The sequence below is a fragment of the Oncorhynchus gorbuscha genome, linkage group LG14, assembly GCF_021184085.1.
Source record: "Oncorhynchus gorbuscha isolate QuinsamMale2020 ecotype Even-year linkage group LG14, OgorEven_v1.0, whole genome shotgun sequence".
In the NCBI taxonomy this organism is placed as follows: Eukaryota; Metazoa; Chordata; class Actinopteri; order Salmoniformes; family Salmonidae; genus Oncorhynchus; species Oncorhynchus gorbuscha.
Window position 1 is genome coordinate 1,544,270 of NC_060186.1, and position 20,145 is coordinate 1,564,414.

Sequence of the window (20,145 nt, forward strand, 5' to 3'; positions counted from 1 at the left end):
GGTAACTCACCTCCAGGTATATGGACAGAGGGGTACATCCTCCTCCTCCTCACAGGGTAACTCACCTCCAGGTATATGGACAGAGGGGTACATCCTCCTCCTCCTCACAGGGTAACTCACCTCCAGGTATATGGACAGAGGGGTACATCCTCCTCCTCCTCACAGGGTAACTCACCTCCAGGTATATGGACGGGGGGTTACATTCTCCTCCAAACTTGTCCAGTAGTGCCTCTAAGTGCTCCTGTGTCAGCTTGATCATCTGTTTGATATTCCAGATCTAAGAGGACACACACACACACACACACACACACACACACACACACACACACACACACACACACACACACACACACACACACACACACACACACACACACACATGAACGTCACATCAGAACGTTATATAATTACATTGACTGAGATGGTGACTATAGACATTGCAGAGGCATAGCATGTCTCTGTTCCAAATGGAGCCCTATTCCCTATATAGTACACTACTTTAGACCAGTGCCCTATTCCCTATATAGTGGTACTACTATAGACCAGAGCCCTATTCCCTATATAGTGGTACTACTATAGACCAGAGCCCCATTCCCTATATAGTGGTACTACTATAGACCAGTGCCCTATTCCCTATATAGTGGTACTACTATAGACCAGAGCCCTATTCCCTATATAGTGGTACTACTATAGACCAGAGCCCTATTCCCTATGTAGTGGTACTACTATAGACCAGAGCCTTATTCCCTATATAGTACATTACTTTAGACCAGAGCCCTATTCCCTATATAGTACATTACTTTAGACCAGAGCCCTATTCCCTATATAGTACACTACTTTAGACCAGAGCCCTATTCCCTATATAGTACACTACTATAGACCAGAGCCCTATTCCCTATATAGTGCACTACTATAGACCAGAGCCCTATTCCCTATATAGTACATTACTTTAGACCAGAGCCCTATTCCCTATATAGTGCACTACTTTAGACCAGAACCCTATTCCCTATATAGTGCACTACTTTAGACCAGAGCCCTATTCCCTATATAGTGCACTACTTTAGACCAGAGCCCTATTCCCTATGTAGTGGTACTACTATAGACCAGAGCCCTATTCCCTATATAGTACATTACTTTAGACCAGAGCCCTATTCCCTATATAGTACACTACTATAGACCAGAGCCCTATTCCCTATATAGTACATTACTTTAGACCAGAGCCCTATTCCCTATATAGTGCACTACTTTAGACCAGAACCCTATTCCCTATATAGTGCACTACTTTAGACCAGAGCCCTATTCCCTATATAGTGCACTACTTTAGACCAGGGCCCTATTCCCTATATAGTGCACTACTTTAGACCAGAACCCTATTCCCTATATAGTGCACTACTTTAGACCAGTGCACTATGGGTCCCTATCGGTCGTGGTCTAAAGTAGAGCACTAGGCTGAACAAAGGGACTAGGGTGGCGTTTTGGAAGCAGCCATTGGACACTAGTAGTGGAAGGCTAAGCTACTGGTTGGTCTGTCTCTTAGTAGTGGAAGACTAAGCTACTGGTTGGTCTCCATATAACACTAGTCTATGTATAGACAGTATCCCACCATAACCATATGTATAGACAGTATCCCACCATAGTCTATGTATAGACAGTATCCCACCATAACACTAGTCTATGTATAGACAGTATCCCACCATAACACTAGTCTATGTATAGACAGTATCCCACACTAGTCTATAAACACTAGTCTATGTATAGACAGTATCCCACCATAACACTAGTCTATGTATAGACAGTATCCCACCATAACACTAGTCTATGTATAGACAGTATCCCACTATAACCATAACACTAGTCTATGTATAGACAGTATCCCACCATAACACTAGTCTATGTATAGACAGTATCCCACCATAACACTAGTCTATGTATAGACAGTATCCCACCATAACCATAACACTAGTCTATGTATAGACAGTATCCCACCATAACACTAGTCTATGTATAGACAGTATCCCACCATAACACTAGTCTATGTATAGACAGTATCCCACCATAACCATAACACTAGTCTATGTATAGACAGTATCCCACTAACATAACACTAGTCTATGTATAGACAGTATCCCACCATAACACTCTATGTATAGTCTATGTATAGACAGTATCCCACCATAACACTAGTCTATGTATAGACAGTATCCCACCATAACACTAGTGTATAGACAGTATCCCACCATAACACTAGTCTATAGACAGTATCCCACCATAACACTAGTCTATGTATAGACAGTATCCCACCATAACACTAGTCTATGTATAGACAGTATCCCACCATAACACTAGTCTATGTATAGACAGTATCCCACCATAACACTAGTCTATGTATAGACAGTATCCCACCATAACACTAGTCTATGTATAGACAGTATCCCACCATAACACTAGTCTATGTATAGACAGTATCCCACCATAACACTAGTCTATGTATAGACAGTATCCCACCATAACACTAGTCTATGTATAGACAGTATCCCACCATAACCATATAACACTAGTCTATGTATAGACAGTATCCCACCATAACACTAGTCTATGTATAGACAGTATCCCACCACTAGTCTATGTATAGACAGTATCCCACCATAACACTAGTCTATGTATAGACAGTATCCCACCATAACACTAGTAACAGACAGTATCCCACCATAACCATAACACTAGTCTATGTATAGACAGTATCCCACCATAACACTATAACAGTATCCCACCATAACACTAGTCTATGTATAGACAGTATCCCACCATAACACTAGTCTATGTATATCCCACCATAACACTAGACAGTATCCCACCATAACACTAGTCTATGTATAGACAGTATCCCACCATAACACTAGTCTATGTATAGACAGTATCCCATAACACTAGTCTATATAGACAGTATCCCACCATAACACTAGTCTATGTATAGACAGTATCCCACCATAACACTAGTCTATGTATAGACAGTATCCCACCATAACACTAGTCTATGTATAGACAGTATCCCACCATAACACTAGTCTATGTATAGACAGTATCCCACCATAACACTAGTCTATGTATAGACAGTATCCCACCATAACACTAGTCTATGTATAGACAGTATCCCACCATAACACTAGTATGTATAGACAGTATCCCACCATAACACTAGTCTATGTATAGACAGTATCCCACCATAACACTAGTCTATGTATAGACAGTATCCCACCATAACACTAGTCTATGTATACAGTATCCCACAGTATCCCACCATAACACTAGTCTACTAGTCTATGTATAGACAGTATCCCACCATAACACTAGTCTATGTATAGACAGTATCCCACTATAACACTAGTCTATGTATAGACAGTATCCCACCATAACACTAGTCTATGTATAGACAGTATCCCACCATAACACTAGTCTATGTATAGACAGTATCCCACTATAACACTAGTCTATGTATAGACAGTATCCCACCATAACACTAGTCTATGTATAGACAGTATCCCACCATAACACTAGTCTATGTATAGACAGTATCCCACTAACACTAGTCTATGTATAGACAGTATCCCACCATAACACTAGTCTATGTATAGACAGTATCCCACCATAACACTAGTCTATGTATAGACACTAGTCTATGTATAGACAGTATCCCACCATAACACTAGTCTATGTATAGACAGTATCCCACCATAACACTAGTCTATGTATAGACAGTATCCCACCATAACACTAGTCTATGTATAGACAGTATCCCACCATAACACTAGTCTATGTATAGACAGTATCCCACCATAACACTAGTCTATGTATAGACAGTATCCCACCATAACACTAGTCTATGTATAGACAGTATCCCACCATAACACTAGTCTATGTATGTAGACAGTATCCCACTAGTCTATAACACTAGTCTAGTCTATGTATAGACAGTATCCCACTATAACACTAGTCTATGTATAGACAGTATCCCACCATAACACTAGTCTATGTATAGACAGTATCCCACCATAACACTAGTCTATGTATAGACAGTATCCCACTATAACACTAGTCTATGTATAGACAGTATCCCACCATAACACTAGTCTATGTATAGACAGTATCCCACCATAACACTAGTCTATGTATAGACAGTATCCCACCATAACACTAGTCTATGTATAGACAGTATCCCACTATAACACTAGTCTATGTATAGACAGTATCCCACCATAACACTAGTCTATGTATAGACAGTATCCCACTATAACACTAGTCTATGTATAGACAGTATCCCACCATAACACTAGTCTATGTATAGACAGTATCCCACTATAACACTAGTCTATGTATAGACAGTATCCCACCATAACACTAGTCTATGTATAGACAGTATCCCACTATAACACTAGTCTATGTATAGACAGTATCCCACCATAACACTAGTCTATGTATAGACAGTATCCCACTATAACACTAGTCTATGTATAGACAGTATCCCACCATAACACTAGTCTATGTATAGACAGTATCCCACTATAACACTAGTCTATGTATAGACAGTATCCCACTATAACACTAGTCTATGTATAGACAGTATCCCACCATAACACTAGTCTATGTATAGACAGTATCCCACTATAACAAACCAATTCCTCTTCAGTTAGAAAGAACGTGTTCTATGTGAGAAAATGCTTGATAAACCAGTGTCTCTACCAGGGGCCACGGATCCTAAAATAACCTAAAATAACCCCCCCCCCCAGTTGCCCTCAGATACTCAGAACATGATTTGATATTAGGGCTGTCTTGAAAAGCCCAAACAAATCCTTTCTAGTATTTTAGGGGTCTCATTGAAATGATCGTAAGCTTCATAAGAGTTTGATACTCTGATCAAAGTGGTTTGAGTACGGTACACATTCTTTATGAGCACAAATTCATTTATAAATATATGTAAAGTGACTTCGGAAAGTACTGACACCTTGACTTTTTCCACATTTTGTTACATTACAGCCTTATTCTAAAATGGATTTTTTTTTTAAATACTCCGCAATCTACACACAATACCCCATAATGACATCACAGTACCCCATAATGACATCACAACACCCCATAATGACATCACAACACCCCATCATGACATCACAACTCCCCATCATGACATCACAACTCCCCATAATGACATCACAACACCCCATAATGACATCACAACACCCCATAATGACATCACAATACCCCATAATGACATCACAATACCCCATAATGACATCACAACTCCCCATAATGACATCACAATACCCCATAATGACATCACAACTCCCCATAATGACATCACAACACCCCATAATGACATCACAACACCCCATAATGACATCACAATACCCCATAATGACAAAGCCAAAACAAGTTTTTAGAAATGTATTAAAAACAAAACAGAAATTAGCCTTTGCTATGAGGCTCGAAAATGAGCTCAGGTTCCTCCTGTTTCCATTGACCATCCTTGAGATGTTTCGACAACTTGGAGTCCAGCTGTGGTAAATTCAATTGATTGGACATGATTTGGAAAGGCACATATCTGTCTATAAAAAAAGGTCCCACAGTTGCCAGGGCATGTCAGAGCAAAAAACAAGCCATGAGGTCGATGGAATTGTCTGTAAACCTCCGAGACAGGATTGTGTTGAAGCACAGGTCTGGGGAAGGGTAGCAAAAAATGTCAGCAGCATTGAAGGTCCCCAAGGGTCCTCCCATCATTCTTAAAATGGAAGAAGTTTGGAACCACCAAGACTCTTCATAGAGCTGGCAACCCTGCCAAACTGAGAAATCAGGGTAGAAGGGCCTTGGTCTGGGAGGTGACCAAGAACCCGATGGTCACTCTGACAGAGCTCCAGAGTTCCTGTGTGGAGATGGGAGAAGTTTCCAGAAGGACAACTATCTCTGCAGCACTCCACCAATCAGGCCTTTATGGTTGAGTGGCCAGACGGAAGCCACTCCTCAGTTAAGGGAACATGACAGCCGGCTTGGAGTTTGCCAAACAGGCACTTGAAGGACTCTCAGACCGTGAGAAACAAGATTCTCTGGTCTGATGAAACCAAGATTTAACTCTTTGACCTGAATGCCAAGTGTCACGTCTGGAGGAAATCTGGCACCATCCCTACGGTGAAGCATGGTGGTGGCAGCATCATGCTGTGGGGATGTTTTTCAGCAGCATGGCCTGGGAGACTAGTCAGGATCGAGAGAAAGATGAACGGAGCAAAGTACACAGAGATCCTTGATGAAAACCTGCTCCAGAGTGCTCAGGACGCTCAGACTGGGGCGAAGGTTCACCTTCCAACAGGACAACGACCCTAAGCACACAGCCAAGATAATACAGGAGTGGCTTCGGGACAAGTCTCTAAATGTCCTTGAGTGGCCCAGCCGGAGCCCGGACTTGAACCCGATCAAACATCTCTGGAGAGACCTGAAAATAGCTGTGCAGCGATGCAACGGGACGGCAGGGTAGCCTAGTGGTTAGAGCGTTGGACTAGTAACCGAAAGGTTGCAAGTTCGAATCCCCGAGCTGACAAGGTACAAATCTGTCGTTCTGACCCTGAACAGGCGGTTAACCCACTGTTCCTAGGCCGTCATTGAAAATAAGAATTTGTTCTTAACTGACTTGCCTAGTAAAATAAAGGTAAAAAAAAACAAACAGAGCTTGAGAGGATCTGCAGAGAAGAATGGGAGAAACTTCCACTTTTAATACGGTATGACTAATTGCATAAAAACTGTGGATAGAAACGTGAGGCCGGCAAGTACTGTTTCATGAAAATAACTCCAAATGCGCACATCATGTGCATATCTGGCGCAGGTGGCTGTGACACCTCTGGACTCTAATTGGCCTCAGTCTGTACAATGTTTTACAGTTTTGGGGCAATAATTATAGAAATTAATTATATTATTATTATTATTATTATTATATATTAATTATAGAATTCAAATTCAACGACATTCTCTGATTCTATGACCATTAAAAGAGATACTTTTTAGCCAGTAGTTCTGAAAGTAACGCTCACTAGCCAATAGTGGTTCTCGATAAAATTGCGTACTACGTCACATCGGAACAGATATGTCATTACTCTCTCTCCACTCTGCATCTTGATTCGTTATCACTCAAAATGGCGAGGGGCTGAAGCTCATTGGCTAGAATGTCATGTTTGTCATTTATTATCATGTCTCGTCCCTGTGCTCCCCATTCTATTCGTTTCCCTCTGCTGGTCTTATTAGGTTCTTTCCCTCTTTCTATCCCTCTCTCTCCCCCTCCCTCTCTCACTCTCTCGCTCTCTCTTCTCTCTATCGTTCCGTTCCTGCTCCCAGCTGTTCCTATTCCCCTAATCATCATTTAGTCTTCCCACACCTGTTCCCGATCCTTTCCCCTGATTAGAGTCCCTATTTATTCCTTTGTGTTCCGTTCCTGTCCCGTCGGTTCCTTGTTTAGTATTCACCATGCTGTGATTGCGTTTCGCCCTGTCCTGTCGTGTTTTTTGCCTTCATCAGATGCTGCGTGTGAGCAGGTGTCTCTGTCAACTACGGCCTGCGCCTACCCGACGACCTGCAGTCTGTGGCCGCTTCTCCAGTTATTCCCTCTACAGACTAGAGGATTTCTGTTATTCCCTGTTTGGACTTAAATAAACTCTGTTTCTGTTAAGTCGCTTTTGGGTCCTCTTTCACCTGCATGACAGAAGGAACCGACCAAGGAATGGACCCAGCGACTTCAGACGCTCGTTACACTGCCGTCGAGATCCAGGAGCCATGCTCGGCAGACACGAGCAGGAATTGTCTGCTGCTCGCCATGCCGTGGAGAACCTGGCCGCTCAGGTTTCCGACCTCTCTGGACAGTTCCAGAGTCTACGTCTCGTGCCACCTGTTACTTCCTGGCCTGCCGAGCCTCCAGAACCTAGGGTTAATAACCCACCTTGCTACTCCGGGCAGCCTACTGAGTGCCGCTCCTTTCTCACGCAGTGTGAGATTGTGTTCTCTCTCCAACCCAACACATACTCTAGAGAGAGAGCTCGGGTTGCTTACGTCATTTCACTCCTTACTGGCCGGGCTCGAGAATGGGGCACAGCTATCTGGGAGGCAAGGGCTGATTGCTCTAACAAGTTCCAGAACTTTAAAGAGGAGATGATTCAGGTTTTTGACCGTTCAGTTTTTGGTAGGGAGGCTTCTAGGGCCCTGGCTTCCTTATGCCAAGGTGAACGGTCCATAACGGATTATTCTATTGAGTTTCGCACTCTTGCTGCCTCTAGTGAGTGGAACAGCCGGCGCTGCTCGCTCGTTTTCTGGAGGGACTCCACGCAGTGGTTAAGGATGAGATTCTCTCCCGGGAGGTTCCATCAGATGTGGACTCTTTGATTGCTCTCGCCATCCGCATAGAACGACGGGTAGATCTTCGTCACCGGGCTCGTGGAAGAGAGCTCGCATCAACGGTGTTTCCCTGCTCCGCATAACCATCTCCCTCCTCTGGCTTTGAGACTGAGCCCATGCAGCTGGGAGGGATTCGCATCTCGACTAAGGAGAGGGAACGGAGGATCACCAACCGCCTGTGCCTCTATTGCGGAGTTGCTGGACATTTTGTTAATTCATGTCCAGTAAGAGGCCAGAGCCCATCAGTAAGCGGAGGGCTACTGGTGAGCGCTACTACTCAGGTCCCTTCATCTAGATCTTGTACTACTATGTCGGTCCATCTACGCTGGACCGGTTCGGGTGCTACATGCAGTGCCTTGATTGACTCTGGGGCTGAGGGTTGTTTCATGGACGAAGCATGGGTTCGGAAACATAACATTCCTTTCAGACCGTTAGACAGGCCTACGCCCATGTTTGCCTTAGATGGTAGTCATCTTCCCAGTATCAAATTTGAGACACTACCTTTAACTCTCACAGTATCTGGTAACCACAGTGAGACTATTTCTTTTTTGATTTTCCGTTCACCGTTTACCTGTTGTTTTGGGTCATCCCTGGCTAGTATGTCATAATCCTTCTATTAATTGGTCTAGTAATTCTATCCTATCCTGGAACGTTTCTTGTCATGTGAAGTGTTTAATGTCTGCCATCCCTCCCGTTTCTTCTGTCCCTACTTCTCAGGAGGAACCTGGCGATTTGACAGGAGTGCCGGAGGAATATCATGATCTGCGCACGGTCTTCAGTCGGTCCCGAGCCAACTCCCTTCCTCCTCACCGGTCGTATGATTGTAGTATTGATCTCCTTCCGGGGACCACTCCTCCTCGAGGTAGACTATACTCTCTGTCGGCTCCCGAACGTAAGGCTCTCGAGGATTATTTGTCTGTGTCTCTTGACGCCGGTACCATAGTGCCTTCTTCTTCTCCGGCCGGGCGGGGTTCTTTTTGTTAAGAAGAAGGACGGTACTCTGCGCCCCTGCGTGGATATCGAGGGCTGAATGACATAACGGTTAAGAATCGTTATCCGCTTCCCCTTATGTCATCAGCCTTCGAGATTCTGCAGGGAGCCAGGTGCTTTACTAAGTTGGACCTTCGTAACGCTTACCATCTCGTGCGCATCAGAGAGGGGGGACAGTGGAAAACGGCGTTTAACACTCCGTTAGGGCATTTTGAGTACCGGGTTCTGCCGTTCGGTCTCGCCAATGCGCCAGCTGTTTTTCAGGCATTAGTTAATGATGTTCTGAGAGACATGCTGAACATCTTTGTTTTTGTCTATCTTGACGATATCCTGATTTTTTCTCCGTCACTCGAGATTCATGTTCAGCACGTTCGACGTGTTCTACAGCGCCTTTTAGAGAATTGTCTCTACGTAAAGGCTGAGAAGTGCTCTTTTCATGTCTCCTCCGTTACTTTTCTCGGTTCCGTTATTTCCGCTGAAGGCATTCAGATGGATTCCCTAAGGTCCAAGCTGTCAGTGATTGGCCCGTTCCAAGGTCACGTGTCGAGTTGCAGCGCTTTTTAGGTTTCGCTAATTTCTATCGGCGTTTCATTCGTAATTTCGGTCAAGTTGCTGCCCCTCTCACAGCTCTTACTTCTGTCAAGACGTGTTTTAAGTGGTCCGGTTCCGCCCAGGGAGCTTTTGATCTTCTTAAAGAACGTTTTACGTCCGCTCCTATCCTCGTTACTCCTGACGTCACTAGACAATTCATTGTCGAGGTTGACGCTTCAGAGGTAGGCGTGGGAGCCATTCTATCCCAGCGCTTCCAGTCTGACGATAAGGTTCATCCTTGCGCTTATTTTTCTCATCGCCTGTCGCCATCTGAGCGCAACTATGATGTGGGTAACCGTGAACTGCTCGCCATCCGCTTAGCCCTAGGCGAATGGCGACAGTGGTTGGAGGGGCGACCGTTCCTTTTGTCGTTTGGACAGACCATAAGAACCTTGAGTACATCCGTTCTGCCAAACGACTTAATGCCCGTCAAGCTCGTTGGGCGTTGTTTTTCGCTCGTTTCGAGTTTGTGATTTCTTACCGTCCGGGTAGCAAGAACACCAAGCCTGATGCCTTATCCCGTCTGTTTAGTTCTTCTGTGGCTTCTACTGATCCCGAGGGATTCTTCCTTATGGGCGTGTTGTCGGGTTAACAGTCTGGGGAATTGAAGGACAGGTTAAGCAAGCACTCACGCACACTGCGTCTATGTCCTAGTAACCTCCTTTTCGTTCCTGTTTCCACTCGTCTGGCTGTTCTTCAGTGGGCTCACTCTGCCAAGTTAGCTGGTCATCCCGGTGTTCGAGGCACTCTTGCGTCTATCGCCAGCGCTTTTGGTGGCCGACTCAGGAGCGTGACACGCGCCGTTTCGTGGCTGCTTGTTCGGACTGCGCGCAGACTAAGTCGGGTAACTCTCCTCCTGCCGGTCGTCTCAGACCGCTCCCCATTCCTTCTCGACCATGGTCTCACATCGCCTTAGACTTCATTACCGGTCTGCCTTTGTCTGCGGGGAAGACTGTGATTCTTACGGTTGTCGATAGGTTCTCTAAGGCGGCACATTTCATTCCCTCGCTAAACTTCTGAAGTTCCGCTAAGGAGACGGCACAAATCATTATTGAGAATGTATTCAGAATTCATGGCCTTCCGTTAGACGCCGTTTCAGACAGAGGCCCGCAATTCACGTCACAGTTTTGGAGGGAGTTCTGTCGTTTGATTGGTGCGTCCGTCAGTCTCTCTTCCGGGTTTCATCCCCAGTCTAACGGTCAAGCAGAGAGGGCCAATCAGACGATTGGTCGCATACTACGCAGCCTTTCTTTCAGAAACCCTGCGTCTTGGGCAGAACAGCTCCCTGGGCAGAATACGCTCACAATTCGCTTCCTTCGTCTGCTACCGGGTTATCTCCGTTTCAGAGTAGTCTGGGTTACCAGCCTCCTCTGTTCTCATCCCAGCTTGCCGAGTCCAGCGTTCCCTCCGCTCAAGCGTTTGTCCAACGTTGTGAGCGCACCTGGAGGAGGGTGAGGTCTGCACTTTGCCGTTACAGGGCACAGACGGTGATCCGCCATAAACGCAGGATTAAGAGTCCAAGGTATTGTTGCGGCCAGAGAGTGTGGCTTTCCACTCGCAACCTTCCTCTTACGACAGCTTCTCGTAAGTTGACTCCGCGGTTCATTGGTCCGTTCCGTGTCTCCCAGGTCGTCAATCCTGTCGCTGTGCGACTCTTCTTCCGCGACATCTTCGTCGCGTCCATCCTGTCTTCCATGTCTCCTGTGTTAAGCCCTTTCTTCGCACCCCCGTTCGTCTTCCCTCCCCCCTCCCGTCCTTGTCGAGAGCGCACCTATTTACAAGGTACATAAGATCATGGACATGCGTTCTCGGGGACGGGGTCACCAATACTTAGTGGATTGGGAGGGTTACGGTCCTGAGGAGAGGAGTTGGGTTCCGTCTCGGGACGTGCTGGACCGTTCACTCATCGATGATTTCCTCCGTTGCCGCCAGGATTCCTCCTCGAGTGCGCCAGGAGGCGCTCGGTGAGTGGGGGGTACTGTCATGTTTGTCATTTATTATCATGTCTCGTCCCTGTGCTCCCCATTCTATTCGTTTCCCTCTGCTGGTCTTATTAGGTTCTTTCCCTCTTTCTATCCCTCTCTCTCCCCCTCCCTCTCTCACACTCTCGCTCTCTCTTCTCTCTATCGTTCCGTTCCTGCTCCCAGCTGTTCCTATTCCCCTAATCATCATTTAGTCTTCCCACACCTGTTCCCGATCCTTTCCCCTGATTAGAGTCCCTATTTATTCCTTTGTGTTCCGTTCCTGTCCCGTCGGTTCCTTGTTTAGTATTCACCATGCTGTGATTGCGTTTCGCCCTGTCCTGTCGTGTTTTTGCCTTCATCAGATGCTGCGTGTGAGCAGGTGTCTCTGTCAACTACGGCCTGCGCCTACCCGAAGCGACCTGCAGTCTGTGGCCGCTTCTCCAGTTATTCCCCTCTACAGACTAGAGGATTTCTGTTATTCCCTGTTTGGACTTAAATAAACTCTGTTTCTGTTAAGTCGCTTTTGGGTCCTCTTTCACCTGCATGACAGAAGGAACCGACCAAGGAATGGACCCAGCGACTTCAGACGCTCGTTACACTGCCATCGAGATCCAAGGAGCCATGCTCGGCAGACACGAGCAGGAATTGTCTGCTGCTCGCCATGCCGTGGAGAACCTGGCCGCTCAGGTTTCCGACCTCTCTGGACAGTTCCAGAGTCTACGTCTCGTGCCACCTGTTACTTCCTGGCCTGCCGAGCCTCCAGAACCTAGGGTTAATAACCCACCTTGCTACTCCGGGCAGCCTACTGAGTGCCGCTCCTTTCTCACGCAGTGTGAGATTGTGTTCTCTCTCCAACCCAACACATACTCTAGAGAGAGAGCTCGGGTTGCTTCGTCATTTCACTCCTTACTGGCCGGGCTCGAGAATGGGGCACAGCTATCTGGGAGGCAAGGGCTGATTGCTCTAACAAGTTCCAGAACTTTAAAGAGGAGATGATTCAGGTTTTGACCGTTCAGTTTTTGGTAGGGAGGCTTCTAGGGCCCTGGCTTCCATGCCAAGGTGAACGGTCCATAACGGATTATTCTATTGAGTTTCGCACTCTTGCTGCCTCTAGTGAGTGGAACGAGCCGGCGCTGCTCGCTCGTTTTCTGGAGGGACTCACGCAGTGGTTAAGGATGAGATTCTCTCCCGGGAGGTTCCATCAGATGTGGACTCTTTGATTGCTCTCGCCATCCGCATAGAACGACGGGTAGATCTTCGTCACCGGGCTCGTGGAAGAGAGCTCGCATCAACGGTGTTTCCTGCTCCGCATCGCAACCATCTCCCTCCTCTGGCTTTGAGACTGAGCCCATGCAGCTGGGAGGGATTCGCATCTCGACTAAGGAGAGGGAACGGAGGATCACCAACCGCCTGTGCCTCTATTGCGGAGTTGCTGGACATTTTGTTAATTCATGTCCAGTAAGAGGCCAGAGCCCATCAGTAAGCGGAGGGCTACTGGTGAGCGCTACTACTCAGGTCCCTTCATCTAGATCTTGTACTACTATGTCGGTCCATCTACGCTGGACCGGTTCGGGTGCTACATGCAGTGCCTTGATTGACTCTGGGGCTGAGGGTTGTTTCATGGACGAAGCATGGGTTCGGAAACATAACATTCCTTTCAGACCGTTAGACAGGCCTACGCCCATGTTTGCCTTAGATGGTAGTCATCTTCCCAGTATCAAATTTGAGACACTACCTTTAACTCTCACAGTATCTGGTAACCACAGTGAGACTATTTCTTTTTTGATTTTCCGTTCACCGTTTACACCTGTTGTTTTGGGTCATCCCTGGCTAGTATGTCATAATCCTTCTATTAATTGGTCTAGTAATTCTATCCTATCCTGGAACGTTTCTTGTCATGTGAAGTGTTTAATGTCTGCCATCCCTCCCGTTTCTTCTGTCCCTACTTCTCAGGAGGAACCTGGCGATTTGACAGGAGTGCCGGAGGAATATCATGATCTGCGCACGGTCTTCAGTCGGTCCCGAGCCAACTCCCTTCCTCCTCACCGGTCGTATGATTGTAGTATTGATCTCCTTCCGGGGACCACTCCTCCTCGAGGTAGACTATACTCTCTGTCGGCTCCCGAACGTAAGGCTCTCGAGGATTATTTGTCTGTGTCTCTTGACGCCGGTACCATAGTGCCTTCTTCTTCTCCGGCCGGGGCGGGGTTCTTTTTGTTAAGAAGAAGGACGGTACTCTGCGCCCCTGCGTGGATTATCGAGGCTGAATGACATAACGGTTAAGAATCGTTATCCGCTTCCCCTTATGTCATCAGCCTTCGAGATTCTGCAGGAGCCAGGTGCTTTACTAAGTTGGACCTTCGTAACGCTTACCATCTCGTGCGCATCAGAGAGGGGACGAGTGGAAAACGGCGTTTAACACTCCGTTAGGGCATTTTGAGTACCGGGTTCTGCCGTTCGGTCATCGCCAATGCGCCAGCTGTTTTTCAGGCATTAGTTAATGATGTTCTGAGAGACATGCTGAACATCTTTGTTTTTGTCTATCTTGACGATATCCTGATTTTTTCTCCGTCACTCGAGATTCATGTTCAGCACGTTCGACGTGTTCTACAGCGCCTTTTAGAGAATTGTCTCTACGTAAAGGCTGAGAAGTGCTCTTTTCATGTCTCCTCCGTTACTTTTCTCGGTTCCGTTATTTCCGCTGAAGGCATTCAGATGGATTCCGCTAAGGTCCAAGCTGTCAGTGATTGGCCCGTTCCAAGGTCACGTGTCGAGTTGCAGCGCTTTTTAGTTTCGCTAATTTCTATCGGCGTTTCATTCGTAATTTCGGTCAAGTTGCTGCCCCTCTCACAGCTCTTACTTCTGTCAAGACGTGTTTTAAGTGGTCCGGTTCCGCCCAGGGAGCTTTTGATCTTCTTAAAGAACGTTTTACGTCCGCTCCTATCCTCGTTACTCCTGACGTCACTAGACAATTCATTGTCGAGGTTGACGCTTCAGAGGTAGGCGTGGGAGCCATTCTATCCCAGCGCTTCCAGTCTGACGATAAGGTTCATCCTTGCGCTTATTTTTCTCATCGCCTGTCGCCATCTGAGCGCAACTATGATGTGGGTAACCGTGAACTGCTCGCCATCCGCTTAGCCCTAGGCGAATGGCGACAGTGGTTGGAGGGGGCGACCGTTCCTTTTGTCGTTTGGACAGACCATAAGAACCTTGAGTACATCCGTTCTGCCAAACGACTTAATGCCCGTCAAGCTCGTTGGGCGTTGTTTTTCGCTCGTTTCGAGTTTGTGATTTCTTACCGTCCGGGTAGCAAGAACACCAAGCCTGATGCCTTATCCCGTCTGTTTAGTTCTTCTGTGGCTTCTACTGATCCCGAGGGGATTCTTCCTTATGGGCGTGTTGTCGGGTTAACAGTCTGGGGAATTGAAGGACAGGTTAAGCAAGCACTCACGCACACTGCGTCGCAAGCGCGCTTGTCCTAGTAACCTCCTTTTCGTTCCTGTTTCCACTCGTCTGGCTGTTCTTCAGTGGGCTCACTCTGCCAAGTTAGCTGGTCATCCCGGTGTTCGAGGCACTCTTGCGTCTATTCGCCAGCGCTTTTGGTGGCCGACTCAGGAGCGTGACACGCGCCGTTTCGTGGCTGCTTGTTCGGACTGCGCGCAGACTAAGTCGGGTAACTCTCCTCCTGCCGGTCGTCTCAGACCGCTCCCCATTCCTTCTCGACCATGGTCTCACATCGCCTTAGACTTCATTACCGGTCTGCCTTTGTCTGCGGGGAAGACTGTGATTCTTACGGTTGTCGATAGGTTCTCTAAGGCGGCACATTTCATTCCCCTCGCTAAACTTCCTTCCGCTAAGGAGACGGCACAAATCATTATTGAGAATGTATTCAGAATTCATGGCCTTCCGTTAGACGCCGTTTCAGACAGAGGCCCGCAATTCACGTCACAGTTTTGGAGGGAGTTCTGTCGTTTGATTGGTGCGTCCGTCAGTCTCTCTTCCGGGTTTCATCCCCAGTCTAACGGTCAAGCAGAGAGGGCCAATCAGACGATTGGTCGCATACTACGCAGCCTTTCTTTCAGAAACCCTGCGTCTTGGGCAGAACAGCTCCCTGGGCAGAATACGCTCACAATTCGCTTCCTTCGTCTGCTACCGGGTTATCTCCGTTTCAGAGTAGTCTGGGTTACCAGCCTCCTCTGTTCTCATCCCAGCTTGCCGAGTCCAGCGTTCCCTCCGCTCAAATTTGTCCAACGTTGTGAGCGCACCTGGAGGAGGGTGAGGTCTGCACTTTGCCGTTACAGGGCACAGACGGTGAGAGCCGCCAATAAACGCAGGATTAAGAGTCCAAGGTATTGTTGCGGCCAGAGAGTGTGGCTTTCCACTGGCAACCTTCCTCTTACGACAGCTTCTCGTAAGTTGACTCCGCGGTTCATTGGTCCGTTCCGTGTCTCCCAGGTCGTCAATCCTGTCGCTGTGCGACTGCTTCTTCCGCGACATCTTCGTCGCGTCCATCCTGTCTTCCATGTCTCCTGTGTTAAGCCCTTTCTTCGCACCCCCGTTCGTCTTCCCTCCCCCCCCTCCCGTCCTTGTCGAGAGCGCACCTATTTACAAGGTACATAAGATCATGGACATGCGTTCTCGGGGACGGGGTCACCAATACTTAGTGGATTGGGAGGGTTACGGTCCTGAGGAGAGGAGTTGGGTTCCGTCTCGGGACGTGCTGGACCGTTCACTCATCGATGATTTCCTCCGTTGCCGCAGTATTCCTCCTCGAGTGCGCCAGGAGGCGCTCGGTGAGTGGGGGTACTGTCATGTTTGTCATTTATTATCATGTCTCGTCCCTGTGCTCCCCATTCTATTCGTTTCCCTCTGCTGGTCTTATTAGGTTCTTTCCCTCTTTCTATCCCTCTCTCTCCCCCTCCCTCTCTCACTCTCTCGCTCTCTCTTCTCTCTATCGTTCCGTTCCTGCTCCCAGCTGTTCCTATTCCCCTAATCATCATTTAGTCTTCCCACACCTGTTCCCGATCCTTTCCCTGATTAGAGTCCCATTCCTTTGTGTTCCGTTCCTGTCCCGTCGGTTCCTTGTTTAGTATTCACCATGCTGTGATTGCGTTTCGCCCTGTCCTGTCGTGTTTTTTGCCTTCATCAGATGCTGCGTGTGAGCAGGTGTCTCTGTCAACTACGGCCTGCGCCTACCGTGCGACCTGCAGTCTGTGGCCGCTTCTCCAGTTATTCCCCTCTACAGACTAGAGGATTTCTGTTATTCCCTGTTTGGACTTAAATAAACTCTGTTTCTGTTAAGTCGCTTTTGGGTCCTCTTTCACCTGCATGACATAGAAATCAAATTGCTAGGGGGCTAGCCCATGTGGGAGGGGGGGAGGAGGTGGAATGGAGCAGCACAGCTTCCAGAAATACTGTTGCTTTCAAACTCGGGATTCCGTGGCTAATTGAGGTAAGACAGTAATTCTTGCGCATAGATTATGCATGTATGAACTACACATTGTCACATCCTGCCCAAAGCTGGAGGTTTCAAAAATACTTACTAGTAGCCAAAGTTCTGGAGCCTGTCTAACTGTTCTATTTGAATTCTGTTTGATTCTATTTGAATTCTGTTTGATTCTACGAATTCTGTTTGATTCTACGCGCATTCATTCTACGCGCATTCTATTTGAATTCTGTTTGATTCTACGCGCATTCTATTTGAATTCTGTTTGATTCTACGCATTCTATTTGAATTCTGTTTGATTCTATTTCTATTTGAATTCTGTTTGATTCTACGCGCATTCTATTTGAATTCTGTTTGATTCTACGTTTATTTGATTCTGTTTGATTCTACGCGCATTCTATTTGAATTCTGTTTGATTCTACGTGCATTCTATTTGAATTCTGTTTGATTCTACGTGCATTCTATTTGAAATTTTGTTTGATTCTACGCGCATTCTATTTGAAATTCTGTTTGATTCTACGGGCATTCTATTTGAAATTCTATTTGATTTTATGTGGATTCTGTTAACTACTGAATGGGGGCCAATATTATTCACTAAGCTGGAAAGATATCCTGAAGATTTGCAGATATCCCTATTTGGACAAAATTTCAACAGACAATAAAGATATTGTATTTATTAAGAAGGCGTACAATAACATCGGTCAAGCACTTTTGGGAAGGAGAAAGTCTGAATATACCTTTTTTTAAATTTTTAAATCTGACTAATTTGGCCTACTAATTGATGTAATTACCTGGATCCCAGGTGAATTGGTTTATGAGTTCTACTGTAACCAGAGAAACCACTAGTATCAACAGCAGGTTAGTCAAGGTCCCAAAGTTAAGCTGACAGGGAATTGATTGAGGATTTTGGTTTGGCTCATTCAACTTACAGCTTTTTCTATTTGACTAATAGATACAATTTGACGCGATTGTGATTTTGGCATTATTTTATATTATGGTCAATTGGATACGCTTGATATGTCACTCACAACATACCTTTTGACTGTTGCATCATGGTCTTTATTTTACTTTCATGTCTTCGATACAGACCTTCTTGCATTGAAAGCAAAAATATTTTTTATTAAATAGCTGTTGAAAAATATGTTTTAACTTTACATAAATGTAACGTTGGCTAGGAGCATATCATTTGAGCCATGGCGATGGAAGAGGCCTAGCTTAGTGTATAGATATTAATATTCGTGCGCTAATAATTCTGCATGAACCTCAGTTATGGATCTATATTGTAAAATAATGTACATTTTATCAACCAAAACAAAGCCGATCTTTGCACAGACATATCAGCTCCCGTCGACAGCCCACGAATGGGTTCTCTGCATCGTATTGATGAAAATCCCTGATGAATTGTTCATAAATATCAATAAAAGTTTGTCCGTTTGCTATAGCGATATAAAACGATGTATTATCAAGTCGTACGCGGTAGATCGTTGAAGTCAAACGGTGCCAGGTAGCGAACAGAGAGCTGGATGCAGCCGCCGCAGAGAGAGAGAGAGAGAGAGAGAGAGAGAGAGAGAGAGAGAGAGAGAGAGAGAGAGAGAGAGAGAGAGAGAGAGAGAGAGAGAGAGAGAGAGAGAGAGAGAGAGAGAGAGAGAGAGAGAGAGAGAGAGAGAGAGAGACAGAGAGAGAGAGAGAGAGAGAGAGAGAGAGAGAGAGAGAGAGAGAGAGAGAGAGAGAGAGAGAGAGAGAGAGAAAAAAAAAACTCGAAAAGCAAATGAAATATAGGCAGGCCTGAAATAAACATTGCCGTCAGACTACTATTACACAAATCTAACGGGATCGGTGTAGTCTAACGCAAAATGCACCTTAAGGAATAACGGCAAATACAAAGAGGACGAAGGACACGTTAGTGATGGAAATCATTTCCATTTTAGTGCATCATCTCGCCCCCTGCAATGCATCCCCACGATCCATATTACAGCCGGTGTTTCCTAAAGATCCCCATCCAGCAACCTCCACTCGGTACCCCCGTGTCGCCATGCCCAGCTTCACCCCCGTCTCCCCGGTCCATACCTCCTCGTCCTGCGGACATTCCGGGATCCCCACCGAACAGGCGGGGTCCAGGCAGGCTCCCAGCTCCTCCAGTCCCCGCTCCCGCTCCGGGTCTCGGTCCATCGTGTCACCGTTGAAGACGGGCGGTGGGGACTCGGCGTTACTCAACGCCGCCATTTTAAACTGCGATCAGCTGAGTGGAAAATAAATCGAGGAGAGGAGACAGGAGGGGGAGACAGATTCAAGAAATGTAGCTGGCTAGTAAAGCACCGGGATGTGATGGTTTGGGGGTACACGAGGAAATTAGGGTACCACTTTCCTCCGTTCTGTGTCAGTGACTGTTTCTATTGGTTTATTATGTCAATAACGAGTATTTAATTTGTTTCAGTGACCGCATATGATTTTGCTCATTGATTAGTCGCTGGTCCAATTACAACTGCATCAAGTGCACCTGCAAAATAAAAAGCATCCCAACAAAATACAAAAAAAACATTAACCACAAAACAAATGTATAGCACCAACCTTTGTAGGTCTACCACCATACACAGACAGGCAAACCAAACTCTAGCTGAGATTTAAACTCCAATAGTTAAAATCTCAGCTAGACCAGAGAGAGGTAAAAAGGCGAACCGAGAGGGGTAATTTGGCCCAAAATCTGTCTCCTCCAGCAGGTGGCGTTGTTTCGTCCGC

At 46.4% G+C, this 20,145-nt stretch overlaps 1 pseudogene; it reads right to left on the bottom strand.

The window, feature by feature from the left end:
• The window catches only part of LOC123995960, a 71,709-nt pseudogene extending 52,071 nt beyond the window's left edge, over positions 1-19,638 (bottom strand).
• Between the last annotated feature and the right edge of the window lie 507 nt (positions 19,639-20,145).